General features: G+C 46.8%; 1 protein-coding gene across 5 annotated transcripts in view; it reads left to right on the forward strand.

The window, feature by feature from the left end:
- The first annotated feature begins 5,084 nt into the window (after positions 1 to 5,084).
- The window catches only part of SYTL2 (synaptotagmin like 2), a 573,462-nt gene continuing 552,897 nt past the window's right edge, over positions 5,085 to 25,649 (forward strand). For all 5 annotated transcript variants that reach the window (XM_069639800.1, XM_069639806.1, XM_069639810.1 and 2 more), the window contains exon 1: positions 5,085 to 5,211. The gene's annotated coding sequence lies outside the window, so the exon portion shown is untranslated. The remainder of the gene's footprint in view (positions 5,212 to 25,649) is intronic.

Raw genomic sequence — 25,649 nt, forward strand, 5'->3', positions numbered from 1 at the left:
CTTTGCATAGGTGAATTATTGGGGTATCTGACATGGTGACAACTTTTAAGCAGCGTGTAGCTTGGCACTTACACAGAATACACAATGCAAAATAGTGGTTAGCTTACCAATAATTAGAACAGAAATAGTCTTCACAATTCTTTCACACTTTTCCCTTACTCACACCTTCTCCCCACTTCAAATATACAGCATCTATTAAATCCGTTTTCATTGCCTAGGGCCATGCCCCAATATCCAAATCCTACCTCTGGGTCTCAACAAGAAAATCCGTTCACAATCTAAATGTTCAGACTTACTCCATCAACCTCTACAAAACAATACTATCTGCTAGTCTCACAACACACAAAGAAAAACCCACCTCTACAGGATCCGTCTCACAACACAGCACAATGCCGGCGATCAACAATTTAATCAATACTGTCTCTTTAACTCTACCCTCAAAAGAAGGTTGGGCCCTCAGGGGCCCTATTGTGCAGTCTTCCAAGACCTCGTCTAGGGCTATCCTTTTCTGTGGCAATTATTACTCACAAAGCCGACGCTTACAACACCCGTATCAGCAATGCCTCCTCGGACTCAAAAGAACTGTTTCCATCCTTAGAAAACCCTGTCCCAGCATTCATCCCCGCTAACACTAGCAAAGGGTGGTGCACTACTATCCAAGATGCATTAGCTTCCAAAATGGAGATGCTACAAAAGAAAATAACTACTAAAAAAAAATACTAGCTGAAAAAAATACCCACTTTAACACTCCCACTAATTCCAATGACCACAATACCCCACTATTCCACTACACTCCAGTTTCCCAAGAACTAGTGAATAATTCTATTGCCAAGCTGAAAGCTTCTAACTGCAAAGGGGATACATTCCCAGCCCACTTAGTCAAATCATGTGCTTCCCTTACCCCTATCATTACCAATTTTGTCAATGCCTCTTTTAGTTCCAACTTGGTACCAGCCAGCATCAAAGAAGCCTCCTGGGTCACTCTGCTTCTTAAAAAACCCACCCTTGGCCTTTCTGTGCCCACCAATTACCGACCAATAACTACGGTCCCTTTCTTAATTAAAATCATAGACAAAATAGCATACTCACAAATTCAAACCCACCTCGAACAAAACCATCTCCCGGGAGCTAGACAATCAGGATTTAGGCCGAACCATAGCACGGAAACGGCACTCATCGATCTAAAAATCCAGATGGACACTGTTAGAGACTCTGGGAAACTCTTATTCTACTGCTGTTGGATTTATCGGCAGCTTTCGCCTTGTAGATCACGATAATGTATGTTCCACTCTAGCCAAAGATTTCAGTGTTTCAAAAAATGCCACACTCTGGGTAAAATCCTTTCTAGCCGAACGTACATCCAGAGTCTCCATTGGCAAAGATGCTGCCCACCCCATAGCAGTCCCCATTGGTGTACCGCAAGGCTCAGGCCTCTCTCCAACCCTTTACAATGCCTACACGAAGCTCCTCTTCTCTGTACTAGATGATATGGGTGTCATCTACACTAGCTTTGCAGATGACACCCAGATCCTCATTCCTATTCCTGGGAACTATGTCTAAGACACACTGACCATTAACAAAGTCTATGTCATTATTCAAAACTGGATGGCCCTGAATAGCCTCTGCCTTAACAATGAGAAAAGGAGATTCTCATTGTTGGCTCCCAATCCATAATAGGCACCCTCCACCCAGATTACTCGGCAATCAATATTGACGGCACGCTGATTCCAGTTCTTAAACAAGTGAAACCATTAGGAGTATACCTATATGCCAACCTCACCATGGTCAACATATCTCGGCACTTGCGTCCTCTACTTCTTACATGTCTAAGTTAATCACATTAAGCCGCCAATTCCTCACACCTACAAACTGTATTACTTTGGCCAGAGCACGGATTCTATCAAAATTAGATTATTGTAATGCTTTACTACTAGGAATCTCCAATACGAAACCTTAGCAAACTACAACTCATGCAGAACAAAGCACTACGGGCAGCACTGGAAATAAAAAAATCTGATCACACATCCAACATTAGGAGAGAGACTCACTGGCTTCCCATTAAGGCCAGAATTAATCTCAAAACATTATGTGTCACACAGAAATGACTCGCTAATAAAGCCCCCACTTACCTGAACAACACCATTAAGAAAAAAACATTCAGTAGGACTCTCAGATCCAACAAAAACGCACTCCTGGAGATCCCCCCGGTACAAATGTTCTAGAGCAGGAGGTAGTAGCTTCCAGGTCCTTGCCCCCAAACACTGGAACTCCATGCCTATTAATAGCGCAAAAAGGAGGAATCCTTCCCAGGTTTCAAACAATCTTTCAAAACGTGGTTATTTAACCAGTTCTAGCCAACTCAAGCCGTTCGCCTTAGGCTCTTGCAGTCACTCCAGGGTTTACAAACATCCACCCTGCGGTGGACTGAACTGAACCTGTAAATAACATGCTTTCTGTACTGTTTCATCCTATGTATATTAACAGTCTATGCTTAGGAATTATTTTGTAAAGTTATCTATCTCTTACTATGCCCAACTTCCATGCTAAAGATGTCTGGAACTACGCGGTGATACCTCAGGGTCTGGGCGTGTAACAAATGTAATAAATAAAAATAAGAAATAAAAATCCCCTCAATCAACTTCAGTTTCTTAAATATCATACAATACATTTTGCACCCGCACGTTTGTTACCATGCACATAGCAAACACACTTTTCCGTGGACCTTTGAGGGTTGTGGGTCCTGGGGTAGTCTCAATTTGCCAGCTCCTCCTATTGCTTCCAGCGGTCGTTGGGAGACCAGCCAGGGTTCCGCTCCAAAGCCGGCCCCTGCTGTCCTTCCTGTTAAATTGTGCACAACCAAAAAAAAATCTGCTCTCCTGACTGATCCGCTGTCCAAAACAGAGTGCGGCAGGGCACCCCAACGTCCACAAGCTCCAACAGAACTCTGCTCCCAGATGAAGCAGAGGTCACAAGCCAAATAGCCCTCTAACTAGTATCTATTTCATTAAAAGTGTTCCCAGCATCACAAAAAACGATTTTCCCATTATGTTCCTCTTTCCCCATTGCGAGGTAAAAACGAATTTCAATTTGACTTTTTATTTGGCATTGCCCATGTGTTGAATATCCTTAGACCAATATTCCCCTTGTGTGCTGACTAGTATTCTCTAAAAGCTGTGCCTGTCTTTTGAGTGTGAGCAGAACGAATTCCCTTCTTTCAGTTCTTGTCCATAGCAATAGTGATAAATAATGTAAACCCCATTCTTCCATTGTGCTGTGCCAAATTAATTTTCCCCTTTCCATTGTAGGCTCCCTATATTGTTTCTGTGGGCACCACACCGAAACCGATCTACCCCCTGTATTCCTACTCCCTGCCACTGCCTTCCAGTCAAAGGAACCAAGTCAATTGATTTTTAGGGGTTGAGTGTCGTAGGGGGAGTGCTTAACTATTGTGCTATCATTGTGTGTTGAATAGTTATTTTTCTGTTTTGTCATTAAAAAGGAAGGATTTGTGACAGTATATCTTTGCCTGGTCGCTTTACAGAAGTCATTGCATTTTGGTGTTGTCACAAGATTGGTGGCTGTTGTGATTTGTTGGTTCTAATTTGACATTAAATAATTAATGACTACATATCTTCTTGATACACTCCGGCCTGGCTAGTCCATTGTGACACGGGGTGTTTGTGGAGGTTGGGTGCAAGACGGGTTGGAGGCCTTCTTAAGAAAGGATCTGTATTGTTGAAATGAAACGTTTTTATTGTGCGCCACATTTCTAGTAGGGGGAAGAGGTCCCTGACTTGTGTGCGCTGTGTAATACATTGCCACATTAGGGAGCAAATACAACATGATGAGAGTTCTTATATGAGGATTGGGGGATTTGTGTAGCCAGCAAGGATATGTTTTCTTACTCTGGAATGGGTTTTTTACTGGCATTAAGGCTAATCCAATAGGAGTATGTTCTTCCATGGGGATACTGGCATGTATTTGTAGAGCCAGCATAAAAACATGCTTTGTTATATTATCGTTACTGGCATTATGGACAAAGCAAACATGAGTATTTTCCTATGTGGGAATAGTGGCATATATAGGTGCACCAGAATGCACATGTATGGCCACAATCGATATGAAAAGGCTTTTTACACTTGCAGAACTGGTATATAGTGGGCAAAGGCATTATAAAAATGCTTTTGATCATTTTCGTGTGCATTGTTGGTGACTTGGCTTCTAATGGACTTTTTATGTCTTACCCTACTAAACCAATTGTAAACTCTGTGGCTTTTTACCTAGTTATCACAGAAAGTGTAGTGTAAAATGCACTATTTTAAAACAGCTTTTTTAAAACTTTTCTAACGAGCACAACCCCTCTTGATTGGTTCGCCTTCCCTCGCTAGGCTCTGTCACTGCTGTGCATTTGGCTGGGGGCAGAACAAGTGCCCTTCCTTCTCCGGGCACTTCTTAGTATGGACCTACAGCTCCAGGCCCCACTTGTTACAGAATCATGGCTACGCCTCTGGTGAGTTGGGGTGAAAGATGGATCCAATGGCCCAAAGGAAAGTCTAATATCTACTCAGTGTCTTGGGGAGGGGGCAGCAAGACGGGGGAGGGGATCAGTAGCGCAATAGGTTTAATGTCCTGTCTCACAGTTTTCAAAACTGCTATCCAGCCCTCCAAAATGTTGAGGCTCTCTCAGCTCCTGGTTCCATAGAACCCGGGCCGAGATCGGGAGTATCAGCCCGCGAACCAAGGAACCTGATTGGCTGTGCCCCCCAACGCGGGCACTAATAAAAAGGATGAATATGTTTAGAAATGGAACACAGGCAGCAGAACGCTGCCAGGCAGTCAGGTTAAAAAATGCCCCTGGAGAACGCCATCGCTTCACACTTGACCCAAGATGCCCAAAAGCCCATTTGGGGGATTTTTATTGCTGCATATAATGAAGCCTAAAGCCTACGGCCCATGTTATGCGTTATGTCGGTTTCTCTTTCCGTCTCCCCTCTGCTTCGCAGAGGATAGACAGAGTAAGGCGGCAGGAAAGGCTGGCAGCCAGGGGCGGTGCGGCGGCGACTCTGGCAGCCCCGGGAGGAGCGGGCCACCTCCTCCCCATTGGTGCACGCCCAGCGGAGGGGAACTCGCTGCACCTTTCCCAGTGCAAGCACACCCCAGGCAGGCGCTCATGAAGATCCGCGGGAGCCCAGCAGCGAGCACCGGCTGCAGGTAAAGAGCCCTCCTTCGCCCCTTTTTCTCGCATGACCACCCCTAGCCCAGCGCGCGCGCTTTGGGGACCGCGCAGCTATGCCCACGACGCGACCTCCCGCGTGTGTATCCTGACAGGAGCCTGGACGCGAAAAGTTAGCAGTGGTGGTGGCGGGGGGCGCCCGCCCGCCCGCGCAGGGAGCGCCGCCGGGGCTGCCTTTATATGGCTCTGTAATTGTCTCACTTGTTCAAACAGGAAGGAATATTTGAAAGGAAGTTTGCGCATTCCTCGCCAGTTGTGTTTTCAGCTGAAAGCCAGAGCGGCCATTCTGTGGGACAGTGTTAGACTTTCTCAAGTTGTGCGATGGAAGGCTGAGATGGAGGTCCTAGGTCATGAAACTGTTTGGTATAGCGCAGCTTGGACCAATGTGGCGGCTTCTTGGCGCTAACACGTGTCAAGTGCTTTGCCGGTGTGTTTATTTTAACCTGAGAACATAAACAAACAGGAGCTTAAGAACACACTCATTTTTTTTAACAAAACCTACCCCCCAAAGGGCAGATATGCGAGAGTGATTTGCAGTGCACTGTTTACTAAAGATCATGGTGTGCAGTGTAATAGGCACTGAGCACACACGGCTGCATCATCAGTGTGTCTAGTAGGATAAAGCAGGCTTCAGTGTTTGCTAGATGAGGATTAAGTGACGATGAATACGTCTTTAGCTGTGCGGGATTGTGCTTCAGGGCTGCTCATAACACACCAACTTTTCAGCAGTGGCTGCAGCCTGTCGGCTGTACACTAGTGGGTGCTTTCCGAACGCATTTGCCACTGCACCCGCAGAGTTTTGCTCTTGAAAGGGCACCACGGACTCGCACGGGTGCATACCTTCAACGTGTGTACTGCGTTGGGTTAGCAGGTAACCTCTGCCGTTTAACTTGCGTTTTTTGGTGTGTGTGCGGCGTGATCTCACGTGTGCGGCTCTGTCGCGGCACTTACAACGTTTGCACGAGATAGCGCTCTGTGAGGAAGGGATGGGGGGAGTGAGGGGGTGCGAGAGTGATGGCTATTGCTGGGTGGAGTACTAGAGGGAGAAAGTGATCGAGGAAAACAGGGGGAGAGAGAGAGAGAGAGAGAGAGAGAGAGAGAGAGAGAGAACAGGGAGGGAGAAACCAATGGCAGGGGAGAAGGGAGGAGTGGAGGGGGTGGGGGGGTCAATTGTGGCAGCTAGAGAGAACCGGGGGGAATGGGAAAGGGAGGCACAGTGGGAGATGAGGGATATACTAGACAGAGGGAAAGATGGAGGTGTGGTACAGCTGCAGTGCACTTCATTTTAAGAACATGCGCGGGTTGATTTTTGATCCTACGTTTAAATGGACATTGACACTCGTTTGTAATTGGTTGATTTGAACTCTTAATAACAAATATCTTGATATTGATTTGGCCACTCTGCCAGAAGGGTGCGCGGTGGTCCTCGGGGGAACGTACAGAAGGGGAACTCAAGCTTGCGTACACAGACCCGAGGTGCCCCATTCGGCAGTGTGGGGTGCACACATTCGGGCAACACGTGTGACATCCGGATGGTCTAAGGCAGGTGTGTTCTCCCACGCAGCTTCGGTTTGCCCTTTGTGCTGTACTTCAGACGGTGATATTGGGTGCTTGATGCACAGTGCAGTCAAAAGTCTGCATCCCGAAGGGATACCGTTTAGACAAAGACTCCGCCCACTTCCGCCACAGAATGGACGCTTGGGGTGGCACCTGTTGGCGCTAAGGAAGGGAAGCGCAGAGTAGTGCACCCCAGCAGACACACGCCCCGAGTAGCCACATGCCAGGCTGGTGCGCCATGGGGCGAGCTTGGCGGTGCACTTATTTATTTATTTATTTATTTATTTATTTATTTATTTATTTATGTATTTATGTATTTATTTATTTATTTGCACTGTTACTGGTTATTTTTTTTAAACATGTGTTTATTTGTCATACTGGTTGAAGCCAGTCACCCTAACACACAATCCATTCCTTGTTATACACATTAAAACACGAACATAAGAAGTCAAATAATATGAAAATAACACCTTTCATCGATAAACACAGGATAAAACAACAATCTAGCTCTTACCTAGAGTTACATTAATAAATTCCATAGTGCAGTGAAAAAGTGACTAGTGCTGTGCAAAAAAGCCTCTGTGGCTCTCCGCTTCCTCGTGAGCAAATTGGTCAGGTTTTACCGAGCAATTCAGTCCGGAGGGGCCCATCGCCTAATGTTTGCCAGCGTAGCATCGTTCTGGCCGAAATCTCCCAACTTAAGAACCTGGTCTTTCATCTTATCGAATTGGTTGGTGGGGGGTATCCAAGGAGAGGTACCCAACCGTTCCGGGGGGCCAAAGGAGGGGGGCCCATGAACCAAGTGGACAAAGGTCTGTCAGTGCCCAAGTATAGCCTTGAGAATTCAGACATCCCTGGCACTATCCAGAATAAGGGGCAAGACAGGGGCGATGCCAATGGACATGTGAGTGGGTCAAAGGCAACCTCTCATCTTGTAATAGGCCCAGTGGGTCAGGAGGCATTACCTAAACTAGTCCAAAATAATCGCGTTTGTAACAAGTCTGGCCATAGTTCCTCCCGGCCCACGCTGTTGTACCCCCCGGACCCTACATAGCCGTGGTTCCCGTACAACTATCCCCTCTGGAAGGGCAACAACCCGGATGGTCATCCATTTGGCAGTAGAACTGCTAACAGAAGTAGGATGATGCCGTCACAGGTCGGGGGTCATTCTACCTCCACAGGGTCCCCAAGCTTGCCCCGGACCATCACAAACTAAACAAGTGCCTTTGCTGGATCCGGGCGGTGAGGGGCTGCACATTTGTTAGGCGGGAGCAAACCACCTGTTCTACCAGGCTCTGTCGACAGGGTGCCTATACGCAAGACTCTATTAGAATCGAGTTCAAAGACCATGCCTTAGTGGAGGGCCTACTGAATCTTACGAAGTCTTGAGGACTTCCACCTAATTCTTCAATTTGGAATTGGTCCCCAAATAAGGCCACTTTGTTTAAGTCCTCAAGGTTCACAGTCCATTGGCAATCACTGGGTACCTCTGTGTTCTGATATCGCTGCTGGCATGTACCTAACCATTATGTAACAACCAAGTGACCCCCCCCCCCCAGATCACCTCTAACTTGCAGTTGCCCTAATCTGTCTGTTTATTTATGGGAAAGGTGATGTTTTATATATTTGTGTTGTTGGGATGTTGTGTTTGCATACTTGCATGGCTTTCAGCCGAATCAAGTTGTGATGATGATGATGATGATGACTATTGCTGTGCAAAACTATCACTACTGTGCAAAATAGGCAAACTTCCTTAAGTCACTATAGAAACACTGAATCTCACCTGCTTAACTGAACTTTAGCAATGCCATCGTTAAGAGTTTCCTCGCCACTAGTGAGTCTGTAAATCATATCCATCGAGTTGGCAGAATTCTAATCATGTGCAAATCTATTCAGCAATGCTAAACCTGCTTCTTGCAATGAGCTACATTCCATCAATATGTGCACCCTAGATTGAACCACATTTTGGAGCTTTACACAACCTACATTGACGCAGGGTTACAGACTCTCTCTGTGCCTTGCTCTCTCTAATTACACGAATCTCTCCGGTCAACAGCAGATTCAATCTTAGTCTGAGGAATTGACCAGGCCAATATGAATTTGGGAATGTACTCCGATACAATGGTAAATAACCCAATGGTTTGTCCATAAGGGATATGCTGCTATATTGTTTGTAGGAATTCACCTTTTCTATAGTTGTCCACAAATCCAGCTCCCTTTAATTTTTTCTTTACCTTGAAGGAGTTAGAAACCAGGTGATCAATCCCCAAACCGCATTCCGTTAAAATTAACCGGTTATCAGTAGGCAGCGTCTCTGCTGCACCTTGAATAAGGTGACCGGCGCAGAGGAATTTGTGTTGATGCGCGCATCTGAACGGGCACTGCCTCTACCCTACTGCTTGTTGTTTTTCAGGTTTGTGGTGTCCTCCCAATCTTCTTGCCATGCCACACCCTGTGTCCCGTCACCCCCTCTCTGCACTAAATCCAGAAGGGTTGTATCAGCTCATGTTGGCTTCGTGGAAATACGAAGAGGGGCCTTTCACCAATGCACACTCACGTTCCTGAATGCGTTATATATGTCTGTTTGCGCATGTGCAGATCTTTTCTGTGCTGTATGTGTGACTTGTGGCTGTGCGTATGCCATTATCTGCGACGCTCACTTGCTTGATGCACTGATGTCTAACCAGTTCCAGAATAGATTCCGCTAGTGGCTTCAATGGTGGCTCGTTCAAGTGCTGACACGTTCTCATTTAGGAGTGCTAACTGCAGCTCGCGACGACCACCAGCACTTGCCTACTATGATAAGAGTGTCGATATGCAAGCCCTTTTCTCTCCGGCATTGGAAGATAGGCCAGTGTTGCGTTGGTTAACATCTTGCTCAGTGCTAGAGACCTCTAGATACCATTTTGTCAATTTCTCTTCCTCGTCTGGCCCTAAACTATTTTAGAAAGTTTTACCTTGATGGTGAAGATCTCCTAAAAAGTATCTTTTTGGTTTCTAGGGGCACTTTGTGTACTGGGGCCTACTAGCGAAATGTGTTTTAATGTGGTGTCCAGTTTATGCATCAGGCGTGTTGCCGTTGGCGTGATTCAAGTTAACATCCAAGGAACCTTCAAGATGCAGGCGATACAAAGAGTAGAATTGAGTTTGGTACTAAGAACAGCAATTAAGCAGCTAGTTACAAACTGCCTCAGCCAGTGTTAGATGGTATCTAAGGTATTGTTGTGTATGTAGCAGACAGTATGTGACTCGGGTCGCCCCGGGTTGCTCAGCGCATTGTTCTGCTATTTACATACTTGCACAGTATTTAAGATACACAGTATGTTACCACAACATTGAGCCGATTTGACACTGTCGCCAGTCTTAAAAAGGAGAACTGCCATAGTGCACATATTAAGAAGCCGCAACAGCGTAGTTCTCAGTTTCAAGGAGCAACATTGCTGTTTTATGCAGAAACCTGGGATGTGTTTATAGGCCGGATACCAACCTATCGGGCGTTGCTAGGGGGGGTTAAGGGGGCTATAGCCCATGATCTTTTGGTGGTAGCTCCGGATAGAATCTCAGGAGCTATAGCCTAAAGCCTAGCTAGCCCCCGGTCCCAACAGTTCTGACATCAGCTTAGCCCCGGGTCTTTTCCAGACCTAGCACCGACGATGGCCAGCTACGCCTGGGCCTCCCTACATCGCCCCTCCTTGTCAGATTGATTTCCATACAGGTGTAGAATTTAGGATTTGTTGAATTCTATCTTCCTTTGGTTAGCCTTTTTCTAAACAGGAGAACAGCCAGGCAGCAATTTTCCATATATATTATCCATTGATACATGTAATTCTTGTGGAAAGTGTATTTTCTTTTCTGTGATGTTCTTTATGCCTAATTTACTTGGCATGTTGATGCATACAACAGAATACGTTTTGTGCATACTGTCAAATGAATTTTTTGTCTTCACTCGGCGGACAGGAAATACCCCCAGTCCATGTAGGACGTATTAGTTTATGAATAAAAGGGTATAATTTGTAAATGCTTGTATTGTCTACGTCAGATTCATTTGTTTTCATTTGACGTGGCCCACTACAGACTTTAATCTCATTCAGTGAGTGCTTTATAGCCTCGACTAAATCAGATTTCTAAAATGGTCCACTTGGGGCCAAAACCTGTCTGGGGATGCTTGTGGTCTTGTGCAGACGAGATGTGACCAAGCAGTTCTGGCTGGACTGCCCCTTTTGGGGTGGGACCACGCCTGATTTGCATTTGGTCTTTCTCCTTTTGCAATGGCTTGACAGGCGAAGAACGATGGTCTGGAGAGTTGCCAAGTGCAGTGCCACAGGCTAAGATTTATTCTAAACCTTCAGCCATCACCCCTTTTCTTTTCCTTATGCAGTGCAGATACCAAGGACGGACAACCTACCTATGGGCATGTTCACAGCATTTAAAAAGTAGGCCATGAACCTCATGACCTTGCGGCTGTGTGGCAATGAGGTGACGCTGGCACTGAGTAATGTGCAAAAGCATCTACTGGCTACTCCGTTCAGTCGATGCCAGGGGCCAGATGCCTTGAGGAGTCTGAGCTTGCTGAAAAACAGCTTCTTACTTGATGGGTCCCTGAAGAGGATGAGATGAACAGGTTCCTTTGAGCCTCAACGCCCTCATCATGTGAGTTCATCTTCATGTATAAGTTATTAGCTCTCCCCCTGCTAGCTGCTTTACATCGGGCGATTGCTTTGCGTCACTCGCAGAAGAAGAATTGCTTTGAAACCAGAGAATATCTAGTCGCCAAGGCCTGCATTTTCCAACTCCTTGGGCCTCATTACGACCTCGGCGGTAGCCATGCCGCTATTGGGGGGCATGGCTGCCACCGAAATCGCGTCCGGGTTCCCAGAATGGGGAATTAACTGACCATTCCGAGTTTGGAGGGCCCGGTAATTCCTCCCTTCAGGAACCCGGGCCGGACCTTCCCGATTCCCATTTCAGCCCCCATAGGGCTGAATGGGAATGGGAGAGGGAGCAAACAACGGGCCGATTACGAGTGGCCTGGTTTGCTCCCTCTTCCCCTCGCGGGACCCGGTAAGGACGCCTGGTTTTCCCACTAAGCAGCTTCAAGGTAAGCAAATGCATCATTGAACTCAAAGAGCCTGATTTACAAAAAAAATGTAAATGGACTCCCATGTTAAACGTTTTTGTAAATCAGGCCCAAAGAGTTTCAAGACATGCCAGCTATTCTTGCCTCTCAGCTCAGCCAGGCTACTGCCCACCACTCCCCCTCCCTTTCCATCACCCCTCAGATCAATCAATTTCATACCTCTAATAGAAACACAAGTCATTTCAAAGTGACTCCCTGTGATACGTCTGGGTGGCTATGCAGAACTCCACCTTGACGTTCTGAGAGTGCTCGCTGCTATGCAGCACGCCACCTTGACGTTCTGAGGGGGCTTGCTGCTACGCAAAACTCCACCTTGGTGTTCTGAGGGGGCTTGCTGCTATGCAGAACTCCACCTTGATGTTCTGAGGGTGCTCACTGGTATGCAGAACTCCACCATGGCGTTCTGAGGGTGCTTGCTGCTACGCAGAACTCCACCTGGCATTCTGAGGGTGCTCGCTGCTACACAGAACTCCACCTTGGCGTTCTGAGGGTGCTCGCTACTACGCAGAACTCCACCTTGGCATTCTGAGGGTGCTGGTTGCTATGCAGAGCGCCACCTTGACGTTCTTGGGTGCTCGCTGCTATGCAGAGAGCCACCTTGATGTTCTGAGGGTGCTCGCTGCTACGCAGAACTCCACCTTGGCGTTCTGAGGGTGCTCGCTGCTATACAGAACTCCACCTTGGCGTTCTGAGGGTGCTCGCTGTTATGCAGAACTCCACCTTGGTGTTCTGAGGGTGCTCGCTGTTATGCAAAAATCCACCTTGGTGTTCTGAGGGGGCTCGCTGCTATGCAGAACTACACCTAGGCGTTGTGAGTGGGCTCGTTGCTATGCAGAACTCCACCTTGGCGTTCTGAGGGTGCTGGCTGCTATACAGAGCGCCACCCTGACTTTCTTGGGTGTTCGCTGCTATACAGAACTCCACCTTGGCGTTCTGAGGGTGCTGGCTGCTATGCAGAGCGCCACCTTGACGTTCTTGGGTGTTCGCTGCTGTACAGATCTCCACCTTGGCGTTCTGAGGGTGCTCACTGCAATGCAGAACTCCACCTTGGAGATCTGAGGGTGCTCGCTGTTATGCAAAACTCCACCTTGACATTCTGAGTGTGCTGACTGCACGCTCCCTTCCAGTCAATAGCGTTATGGCGGCAAGCCTCTTTATAGAACTGATTTTTGTGCTTCCTTCATTAATACTTGTCCTACATCAAAGGTTAAACTACCAATACATCTTGTTATGATGGTAGAACTGGCTACCGATGTTGCTCTTTTTGAGAGCTCGAGTCAGAAACAGGGGTGGGCTGTCCTATCAGGAACTCTGGAGATTTCCCAGTAGGCCTCTGGCCCATGGGCCTCTTTTGTGGGGTACTTCCAAATGTTACCATAGGAAAAGGGTTGGGCTTGCTGAAGATATGTAATATGGGGCCACTTGAAAAACTATTTCCAGGGTCTCTTTGGGTTCCCAGTCCACCCCTGCTCAGAAGGGAACACTAAGGTACACGTGGTGCTCGCCAGTCTTTGGATCTCAAGTAAGCATACTGTTACTGATACAACAGTGCCCCCTCCCGTGGGATGCTATTGTGCTGGGTGTACCCCACTACAGAGGCCATGCCAATCTGACTCTTTTCTGGACCCTTTTCTAGTTTGCATATTAAGTTTTATTTTTTATGTTTGGTTTTAAATCTGGTAAATCGAGTGGTTTCTTTGATCAGAATGACCCCACCCTTAACCAAGCTTACATTTTACGTTTAAAAAAGGTACGGGTATATAATTGTATATTTTTCTGATGTTGACATTCTGCAATTTTAGAAAAAAGGCAAAATGTCGGTTTATTGGCCGCCCTTTGCATGAAGGCTAGCGCCAGGGCCTTCTGCTGCTGCCATTGGTTGTGGGCAGTGGGCTTCGTGGTTTATTGGCTGCCCTTTGCATGAAGGCTAGCACCAGGGCCTTCTGCTGCTGCCATTGGTTGTGGGCAGTGGGCTTCGTGGTTTATTGGCTGCCCTTTGCATGAAGGCTAGCACCAGGGCCTTCTGCTGCTCCCATTGGTTGTGGGCAGTGGGCTTCATGGTTTATTGGCTGCCCTTTGCATGAAAGCTAGCACCAGGGCCTTCTGCTGCTCCCATTGGTTGTGGGCAGTGGGCTTCATTCAGCAAACAAAGAAAGCCTGTTCTTGCAGCAGAAAAGCGTGTTGCGCGGGATGCCTTCTCAAGAATGCTTTGGTGTGAGGAACTCAACAATGCAAAGTTGCTCTGCGGGGACACACATGACGAGGCCTTATCTGCAGCACCACATCTATTCAATAGGCTTTAAAACGAGTTTGGTTACAAAAAAGGAACCTTTCAGATAACGAGCCCCGGAAGCTCAATGGGAGTATTGGTTAGTGTCTTTTGTTGACGGGCAAAAAAAGAGACACTGGAAGGTTCAAATGTTTCAAAAATACAGTGAGAGCTGTGAGGGAGGGTGTTTGATCAGCCAGTCCAGCCACCCCGACTTGTTATGCATGGAACCCTTTGTGTACAGTAGGGGCGGCATTCTAGTCGCAGAATGTGCCGGGGAGGGAGGACCCGACTAAAAGAGCCTGGGTGGTACCCGCTTAACCTGTGCTTTTATCTTCAAAGTTGCTCACCTACTATTGACAGAGTCGAACCTTTTGACATGTGCTCACAGTGAGTCATGCGTCCAGTCTCTGGGCATTGGGGCAGGCTGGTGCACAGTGGCCAAGGATGCCGGGCGGCTTGTATATCACACCGATTCTGGATAAAGTTGAACCGATGTATGCATGAAAGGACCAGTGCAAATGTCGCTGCGCGAGCCTTGGTGGGTGCAAACGCGGGTTCAGAATTTCCCCTGCTCAGTGGAGAATTGGCTGTTGCCGGTGTAGTAGGAGAGATGCAGCCCGTAACCTATTAGTGGGCTGTACTGTTTCAGGGCATTCCCAGTAGAGTAGAGGCTCAATGCCAAATGACCGCAGGCCCGGTGGTGGATGTTGTGTTCTAGATGTCGTGAAAGCAGCGACGTCATTTCACCAAAATGCCAGGGAGGGGTAGCGGAAGTGACATCACACGACCCTTGACCCATGATGACATCACAGGAAGTGCTGTCATTTGACCCCAACCCGAAGTGATATCGCTGGAAGCGATGGAACACGACCTTTCACCCGTTGACAAAAAAGGAAGTCGCATCACATAGCATTGTACACTACGAAAAATATGGTTACGATATCACTATAATGTGATGTACATTTCATACAAGAATAGATCGCCATATGTATTGTTAAGATCAGTGTGTATAGGCCCATATTACCAAATTACTGTGAATGCAAGCAGACGTCCATAACCAAATGATAATGATGTGTTATTATATCGCACCTACGCTTAAGCGCTTTATATAGAAAAAATATACATCAAATATCAACCAACCTGTATTGGTACTCATTTATCGACCTCCGAAGGATGAAAGGCTGAGTTGAGGCCTTTAAAAACAGACTAAATCAGTGACTCACCGCCTGAAATGTGCCTGAAATAAACCTTTAATGAGTCTAGCAATTATTGTATAGAATTCCAGAAAGACACATTATTTGGTATTCCTATTCTTTCTTATTTAGGATCAGTGCTGAAAGTGTTGGACTTGTGGCATTCCTGTTCTTATTTTTCTTCTTTTTTAAGGGGCCTGAACAAGAAAGCCAGCCACTCCAGAAGTAAAGAGCCACATGATGCTGGCCAAAGCCCAGGAGCTTGCATTACAAAAAAAAATATATATGTTTTTTTTGTAGAGATCGCAAGGGAGACCACAGAGGTCGCAAGGGAGACTTCAGAGGTAGCAGTTGCGACTTCTGGCGACCCCTAAATGACATCCCTGCGTGAAAGCCGCTGGTCCACCATTCAAAGGAAGGATTACACCCACGCGGAAGCCTTACCCACACTTCTGCAAGCCGAACAAAACCTGCACATCCAAGTTCAGTGGCGGGGACTGCTAAGCACATGATGCCTGCTCCTACTAAGTCTTAACTGGCGCGGTTTGTTGCTGACCTGAATGATTAGGGAAAAGGCGGAGAAGGGCCTCCTAATCCCCATGGGAATCCTCAGTCTCCCAGAAGATGGAATGCCGGAGCGTTAGGATGGAGAGAGGGGCAGCATTGCCTTACTGCTTCTGCAACAGCCCCGAAACCCGCACAGGGCATCATGGGTGGACGTGAAAGAACTGCTGTCCGCAATGCTGAACACATATTGGCAGGCCGGGGTGTTGCTAGGCCTGGAAAAGATCCGGGACTACACTAATGTCGGAGCTAGCTAACCTTTTGGTGGTTGCCCCTGAGCTTCTATCCGGGGCTACAACAAAAAGACTCAGGGCCATAGCCCCCCGAGCGTAGGGTGGCCAGATTTCCAAAATGAAAAACCGGGACCACCAACAACATAAAAGAGGGACTACATCATTGCAGCCCACCACTTACTGACCATCCCCCAACAGGCCCCCACACCTAATCATATTTCCAGCACTTTTCCTTTCTATAAAGTGTGTATGATCTCATTTGTGCAGTTTTGTCTGTGAATCTTGGCATGTTAATTCAAAACAAGCGTTTGCTATCATTGATATTACATGGCTTGCTGTACAACCAATCTAGTCTCTGTGGCACAGTCAGTAAGTGTTGTGACTTGTACCTGAAAGGTTGGGGGTTTGAGCCAATCCTCCAACTTCAAAATCTGAATGTGTTGTGAAAAATAATTAGAATTGTAATTACCGTAGCCTCCCAACCATGCAAACCCCGGGACCGAGGGTGATTTCCCTGGACTGTCCCGGGAAAACCGGAACGTCTGGTCACCCTATCCTAGCGACGCCTCTGTTGGGATGTGTGTGCCGGTATGTGCTTCCTGCGGCAAACGAGGTGTTCTTGTGTCCTATACTACTCATCTCCATTCAGATAGCACAGTGAGCTAAGCGCTCGCCCCTGATATCCGTGCGCAGCCTGTGGTTGCAGGCTCAACTCAGCCTTTCATCCTTCCGAGGTCAATGAATTGAGTAGCACACTGTGGGATAATAATGTCTTCTGTTATTCCAGTGCTGTGAGACCTTTGGGTGTGTAGCGCTATATAAGAAATACATTATTATTATTATAAAATGCGGGTGCAAAGCAACACTCAAAGCGGCAAATTGACTGGAAGAGGTGGATTTGTTTTGTGCCAATCCATTGTAAGAGTGGTGGACGTTCTCGCTGACCATGCATTCCGGGAACAGAGTAACTATGGTTCAAAGGCCCAACATGCCAATTACAGAGCTCCTCATTGGTTGGAATTGGCCTGCAGGAAACAAAAGAATGATTGACTTGGAATAGTGGAAGAGCTGGTTGCACGGGATTTCTTCTCATGCATTCCTTCCTTAGCTGTGAAGAGCTGTCGAAATGTGTTCAGGGGCCGGATCAACAATGTCCTTTGCAACCGCTTAACCCTGTAGGTCCCAGCTGAGAGGTTTCAAGGGCTCTTTCACGCAATGAACATGGGTAGTAATTAATGCGGGCAGGGGATGTGGGCTGGTCGTTACCTTGTTGCTTTAGAAACTTACAGGCTTAGTTCTAATACTGGTTGCCACGCCTGGTCAAGTTGTGTGACCCTGGAGCAAAGGATCCTGTCTCCCTTTGCCTCTCTTCATAAGGCTGCCAAAACCTGGAGCGTTTAAAAGCAGTTCACACCGTGCCACACAGCAAGCACTATCAATAAACTCGATATGCGTCAGGTATTGGAGTTGTAAATGCTTTGGACCAAAGTCATCTTTTAAGAATTGCTCACCCACGTTTCCCTACAGGCAACATTTGCCTCCTTCTTGGACACGTAAGGGCCAATGCCCAAAAAATGTTCACGGCGTAAGGTTGGCTTACTCCTGAAAACAAAGTAGTAACTTGCTTTTTAGTGAGTTACTCTGTACTCACAAAAGGACTTATCTGTGACTCACATGAGGGGTTTTCAATGTTTCTATTGGATTGCGCCAGGAATCGCAAAAGTGGGTGGGCCCAGGTGCATGTTAGGGAGTTGTCAGCGAGTCAAAGAGGGTTCCTTAATCATTTAGGGGTACACAGCAAAGTAAAAGGAACTTTATGTATATTACCAAAAGTTCAAAGTTGTTTTAGAACATTTTGTGAAGTTCAGTTAAGGATTTATGATGCTTAATTTTTCGTCCGCGGGCTTCTTGGCGCTAGAAACATGTCAGTGAGAAAAAAAAACACCCAGAAAATGATATGAAAGCTGCAGTGAAAAGCCAAGTTTTCATCTTTTTGCTAACCCTCCCCGCCCCCCAAAAAACGGATCTACTCCCCTGTGGTAGTGAGGTCCAGGGCAGGGTGCGAGTGGGAAAAGCTTCGAATTCCCCAACGGAAATGGCAAACCGAAGGGATTTTTAGGAGATTAGGGGAGACTCCCAGGTACACATTCGGTACACGCATCCAGTGAATATAAAGGGCTGGCCCAAAGGACTGCACGGGGCGCAACGAAGAGGGCACTGCGACTGTCCACAGGAAGCCACTGGAGATGTCAAGGGCAAGCGGAAATGGTCAGAGGTCCCGACCGGAAGCTGTGATTGGACTGCTATGCAACTGGACAATTCGATATTTCCTAAGCCTCAAATAAACAGAATTGCAATTGTCAAGGACGTCAAAGCATGTACAATTACAAGATGTTTGCAGCCTTGCAGGTGACTGTCTCGTAGTGGTGGAAGGTCATCAACACACACACAAGCGGATGCAATAGTTACATTTTTAAGGAGCAAAGCTTTCATCTGTAGAGTTTTGTTGGGGAGGGGAGAACACACATGGCGTATAATTTCCATGCATGCTGCTGGCATGAGAAGAGACGGCGCCAGCTGATCCAGGTGGCCACGCGAGGGAAGCAGGCGTGTACACAAGGAGAATGTGTACACCTTTGGGGTTCAGCGAGAGCTGCCGGTCGGGCCATAAAGATACGCACAGCATAAGGCGTGTGTGTTTAGAAAACAGGGCTGGGCTCTAGCAAAAGGCAAACAGGGAACTACAGTCAAGTTTTCAGGAAATACCAATGACTGATATACGTGAGAAAAATACACAAGTAATACATTTCCTTTAAGATCATTTGCATTTTTGGGGTTATTCTGAAAGCACGGCTGTATTTTACTTTTGGTGGGCCAACAAGCACTAACCTTGTTATACACAAGTATTGGCAAAGCCAACGGTTTGGATTTTGCCACAGACAGTCAGGGCCGTCACGAGGGGGGTGCAGGGGGAAACTGCCCCAGGCCTCGCACTTGCGGGGGGCCTCGCGGCCTCCTCTCCTAAGTGGAAGGCAGCACAGTCTCCCGTGTCCTTTATTCACACGGGGGACTGTGCCGTCTGCTGTCTGCCCCTGCAATTATTTTGCTGTTTGTTGCGAAGCCGTTTGGCTCCGCACCAAACAGCAAAATAATGGGAGACAGCAGGGCTCAGAAGTGGGCTCTGCTGCCTCCCGTCATTCTGCTGAAAACGTGGACATGTTGAATGACAAGAGAGGATTCCTCTCCTGTTAGTCAGTGTGTTCACGTTGCTCAGGATGACCACACTGACTGACAGGAGAGGAGTTCTCTCTTGTTAATCAGTGTGTTCATGTTGTCAGCGTGATCACGCTGACTGACAGGAGAGGAGTTCTCTCTTGTCAATCATTGTGTTCATGTTGTCAGCGTGATCACGCTGATGGGAGAGGACTCCTCTCCTGTCAGTCAGTGTGTTCACGTTGCTCAGCGTGACCACGCTGACTGATGGGAGAGGAGTTCTCTCTTGTCAGTCAGTGTGTTCACGTTGTCAGTGTGATCACGCTGACTGATGGGAGAGGAGTTCTCTCTTGTCAGTCAGTGTGTTCACGTTGCTCAGCATGACCACACTGACTGACAGGAGAGGACTCCTCTCCTGTCAATCAGTGTTCACGTTGCTCAGGATGACCACACTGACTGACAGGAGAGGAGTTCTCTCTTGTTAATCAGTGTGTTCATGTTGTCAGTGTGATCACGCTGACTGACAGGAGAGGAGTTCTCTCTTGTCAGTGTGTTCATGTTGTCAGTGTGATCACGCTAACTGATGGGAGAGGAGTTCTCTCTTGTCAGTCAGTGTATTCACGTTGCTCAGCATGACCACGCTGACTGACAGGAGAGGAGTTCTCTCTTGTCAGTCAGTGTGTTCATGTTGTCAGCGTGATGACGCTAACTGATGGTTGAGGAATTCTCTCTTGTCAGTCAGTGTGTTCACGTTGCTCAGCAAGACCACGCTGACTGACAGGAGAGAAGTTCTCTCCTGTCAGTCAGTGTGTTCACGTGTTGCTCAGCGTGACCACGCTGACTGACGGGAGAGGAGTTTTCTTTTGTCAGTCAGTGTGTTCATGTTGTCAGCGTGATCACGCTGACTGAATCGAGAGGAGTTCTCTCTTGTCAGTCAGTGTGTTCACATTGCTCAGCATGACAACGCTGACTGACAGGAGAGGAGTTCTCTCTGGTCAGTCAGTGTGTTCATGTTGTCAGCGTGATCACGCTAACTGATGGGAGAGGAGTTCTCTCTTGTCAGTCAGTGTGTTCACGTTGCTCAGCATGACCACGCTGACTGACAGGAGAGGAGTTCTCTCTTGTCAGTCAGTGTGTTCACGTGTTGCTCAGCATGACCATGCTGACTGACAAGAGAGGAGTTCTCTCTTGTCAGTGTGTTCATGTTGTCAGTGTGATCACGCTAACTGATGGGAGAGGAGTTCTCTCTTGTCAGTCAGTGTGTTCACGTTGCTCAGCATGACCACGCTGGCTGACAAGAGAGGAGTTCTCTCTTGTCAATCAGTGTGTTCACGTTGCTCAGCATGACCACGCTGATTGATAGGAGAGGAGTTCTCTCTTGTCAGGCAGCATGTCTACGTGTCGGCTGCGTGGATGCTTTTTAAGGGTGCATGGAGGTAAGGTAAGTGTTTTTTATTTTAAATTAAGTGTATATGTGTATTTAAATTAAATTAGTATGTATATGTGTATGTATGAATGCATGCGTGCATGTTGGTGTTTGTGTCAATGCTGTATTTGGTTTTATGTATACATGCATGTATGGAGTTGTGTAACTGGTGGATGAATGCTTGGATGAAAGTGTTTTTGAGAGTGTGTGTTCAGCACCACCCCTAAATGTAGCCGCACTGGGGGCCACTTCATTAAGAGGTGGGTTCATGGCATCAGAGGTGCACCTAGGCTAAAATGTCAGGGGGGAAAGGGGACTAACACTTCAAATGTTGGGAGAGGCACTAACGTCAGAGGCTGTGAGGAAGGGGCAAACTTCCTTGTGTGGGGGCGCCTAACATCTTTCCACATTTCCAATGAGACTATTCTGGTGAAGCTAGAATGTTACAAGCAGCTACCTCTTGCCTTCATTTCTGAAACGTCACACTTAAGGACTGCTGTGAGAATGAGATGTCTCATGTCACCACTTCCCTTCTAATCACTACCTAGCATGTAAGTGCTAACCCCACATCACGATTTCAATTACCTAAAAATGTATGGATATGAATGCAGGTGCTAACATTGAAATGACTTCTCATGGCCATGCTAATCCCTATGGCAATTCTCACCCAGTTCCTGCCCTCCCCACCCAAAACACCTCCTCACTGGAACTCTTTGAGCTAGCTTTAAACATGCCTTGCCATCAAACGTTGCCCTCAATGTGCCTGCAAGTGTTTCCTCAAAGGAGTCTTCTGAGAGTTCATGACTTCATTGGAGTTGTAAACACGTAACTGGTGTAATAAAAATGTCTTAATCAGGTCTGCCTTTGGCCACTCAATTTAAAAACACCCTGCATGTCTTTCGCTGAAGTTCTTTTAAAAATAAGCATTGGCAAAGCCAACAGTTTTGGCTTGTGTATAAGTATTATGCTTTTACAATGCACTGCTATTAGCTGCTCAGTTACTCAAATCATTTTGCACTGGCACTATCAATAGCCAGCTAATACCAATACAGAAGTGCCTTTCCCATGCCTACACGAATGCCCAAACTGTTAGCATTGCCAGTGCTCTTTTTGCTTTACCCTAGATGCACAGGACTATGCATCAAGGTTAAAGCAAACATACTACTTGGCTAAATTGGCCCACATTGAATGTAGGAGAACAAGAGGAAAAGGGTCACATGGAAGAGCACTATAATTATTTAAGTACTCATATCAAAGGATAGAGGTCCGAAAAAAAGGGGTTCAGTCAGGTACACAGTTATCACTACATATTTTAATATTATTACAAAACATTATAAAAGCACACATTATACATTATAAAAGCACACATTATACATTCACAAAAATATCAACATTTAAAAATCATTCAATTTAATTATAGTACAAAATATTTATCTAAAAAACCTTGATAACAAAGTGTTTTGAGGTAGTAATTCCCTAGACCAATACTGATGGAAATCATGTAAGTAAATCTCAATAATAGTTAATTTCATTCAATAATAGAGATACTATTGCAAAAAGTACTAAAGGCAAGTAAAGAGCCCAAGTGCTAAGTGCCCATTGAATGTAGGTCAATCTAGCCAGTAATAACACTTATGGTACACAGTCAGCCTGGATATACTTTCTGTGGCATGGCATTTTTACTAGCTCGGAGTCCGTACATGGTAATAATGGCATATATTGATGCAGCCTGCATCGACATAATTAGAACAACCAGCATGAATATATTTTTATTCTAGCATATCTCGTGTGGAAAGGCAGCATGAAATGTATTGGCAAATGTTCCTATGCACAATTTGTGATTTGCAACTATTGGGAATTTCCATGTGCTTCCATACAAAACCAATTGCAAACTGTATGGAATTCTACCCAATTTTGCAAAGAAAGTGCTGTAAAATGCATACTTTTAACCCAATGTTTGAAACATTTTCTTGGGAGTGAGAACCCCCCTCAAGCAACCCTTGTTTGGTTTGGGCTCCCTCACTGTGCTCTGTTGATCCTGCCTAATTGGCACAAACATTTAAACCTCTTAAATTCAGAAATGTACCAGCCTTCACTGTACATCATTTGTCACTGTGTATGACGTGTGTTTTAATGCGCACACAGGGGCAGGGTGCTCCTTTATTAAATAATATGGCATTTATAACGTGCCTGTACACAAGTTTTTCTAGGCGCGACAAGGCAATGAGGGAGAAACAAAAGAGTAGGACAAAACACAGATCTTACTAGGCCTTGTGTCATTCAGATCGCGCAAGAGCAGGGAAGAGGGGAGGGGAGAAGTGCCTAGGGTGGGGTAGGATGCAGAAGTGCAGTAACAAAGGAGAAACAAGAGTGCAGCCAACGGGTGGCAAGTGTGGGTACTCATAAGTGCAGCTAATGGGTGGAGAATAAGAGCTAGAGCGGGGACTGTAGGTTTACAGATACAGACCACAAGTGCAGGGGAGCCAAGAGGCAGTGTGGGATTGCAACAGGAAAGGCAGTGACCTGGGCCCGAATTCAGAGTTTGACCAAGTGACCAGTGCATGGATCAGGCAGGTGATCAGCAAGGGAGAGGAAGAGAGAAGGCAGAAGCAAAGAGACAGGTCTTGAGGTGCTTCCGGAACCGGATATGGTTCTCCTCAAGTTTCAGCGAGGCAGGGAGGCTGTTTCCAGAGATAGGCCCCAGCCGAAGAAAGATCTGCCCTCAACTCTTTGCTTGGAAAAGTGACTGACCCTCAGAGAATTGGAGGTGGCGCAGTGGAGAGCTCATGCCATCTTATATATATTTATTCATATGATAAAAAAGTTAGTCTGGCATGAACCTTTCTTCAGTAGAGAAATCTAACTTTGCTGTAGTTGATTTGGAGTTGTATTAATAAACCATATTTGGGATCCTGCTCACAAACTCAAGGGTAGATTTCTTGAGTCTCCTGTTTGTGGATGTACCACCGCTGGCCGAGTGCAAAAAATTGTAAGGGGGCCTCACCAAATGTTTTGCCCCGGCCTCACCACATCTTCTGACAGCCCTGCAGACAGTGCCCATCTTCCAAGATAGGGAAGGGGTGGCCTGCTCCCCCAGAGGAGAGAGCAGCAAGGTTGCTCTCGCCTCCTGCAAACCAGTATTACTCTGGGACTAGATGAGCGGGGGGGGAGGGAGAGCAGCACCCTTGCACTTGCTCGACGGCACCCACATTTCTGGGCCTCTTGCGGTGTGCAGCAGCGAGCCAGGCTTGCCTGGGGGTGCTGAAAGGCACTGGGGTGTTGCCTATTTATGAAAGCTGCATGGGTGTCCTCCCTGTGCCCCATATTTAAATGCCTCTGGCAACAGGGCAGGGCAGTCAGGTGGGGCAGAGCGATTGCAGAGATATTCAAAGGCATGGCTGGGCCTGGCAACAGAAGGGATACACGGATGCCAGCCAGCGTGAGCCAGTCAGGCGCTGGCACAGAAGCCCAATTCCTCTCCTGTTTGGCCCTTCTTTCTCGCACCACCCAGGGCCATGTGGCGTTTTGGGAAGCAGACAAAAGCCCTATGCTCTGCATATGGGATGTAGCATATAGGGCAAAGGGGCACAAAAGAATAAGGGGTTCACTTTTTGTTACTTAATAAATCCCACGGACCACTATAACACTAGCCTTAACACCATCTGGGAGGTTAGAGGGTGGGAGGGCACCACCACCCAGGAGCAAAAACTGTAAAAGAACCAAATTATCCGTTTAAAAACATCAACTCCCAACCCTCTGGCAGTAAGTATTAGGTATAGTTATTTTAGTAGCAAAATTGATTAACTATCCCAGACAGTAAAGAAATGTTAATGTTAGTGCGCGGTACAAATGTCCTTTAACATTATCACCACCGGGGTGGTCCCCTGGCGCTCTGGCGGCTCTGAAAAAAGTGGAGGGAGGGCGAGTTAGTGGATGTAAGCTGGAAAAGTGCAAGAGAGCAGTGATGTGCTGTTGGTAGTCTCAGCCCGGTGGATCCGTTGGCTGGGCTTGGGGTGTTTTACGGTCAGTAGTCGTTGTGTGCTGTTGTGCGAGTCTATGTGTGGTTTGTTTTGTTGTTGCAGTGTAGTGAAGTTTGTGCGGATTGGTGTGTTGTAAGCTTGTGGTTGTGTTTGGTTAGAGTTTGAGAGGTGTATGCAGAGGGGTGAAATTGTTGGTGGATTGGTTAATTGGCAATCGCTGTCCTTGCAATGATGTCTAGGTGTGTTGTTTGATATCATTCACTAATCCATCCGAGTGTGGCACTTGCTAATCTTCAATATCCTATCTAGATATGAGGCAGGCTAGTGATCACGATTCCATCTAAGTGTGGCATTTGGTAACCTTTGCAGTTTAATTTAAGGGTGGCGCATGCTAACATTCACATTTCTAACTAGATGTGATGCAGGCTAAAGTTAAGAATTCCATCAAAGTGTAACATACTAACATTCATAATCCTATCCTTGCTTAGCAGGCATGTAACACCGGATCAAGGGAATAATAGTCATTAAAATACAGCGTGGTTTATTGACACAGAGGAGATGCTTACAGGTATTTACAGATGCAGCCAGATGTGAAAAATATGGAGATATTTATCAGAAAGAGGCCTCCTTCAAAAGGTGCCCACCAGGCTATGTTAACAGCACAGGTTTTCATCATCTAAAATATTGATAAAACTAAGATGCTGGTCTGTGTGTTAGCGGGTAAACTAGAAGTGGTTAAAAAACAAAAGGCGTCCTGATCACTGCAGGCCTACAAGTGAAGGGACAATAGGCCTCATTACAAGTTTGCCGGTCCGGTAACTACGGTGCCGGTAAGGTTGCC

Source organism: Ambystoma mexicanum, chromosome 7q, assembly GCF_040938575.1.
Source record: "Ambystoma mexicanum isolate Mex_15411 chromosome 7q, UKY_AmexF1_1, whole genome shotgun sequence".
Classification (NCBI taxonomy): domain Eukaryota; kingdom Metazoa; phylum Chordata; class Amphibia; order Caudata; family Ambystomatidae; genus Ambystoma; species Ambystoma mexicanum.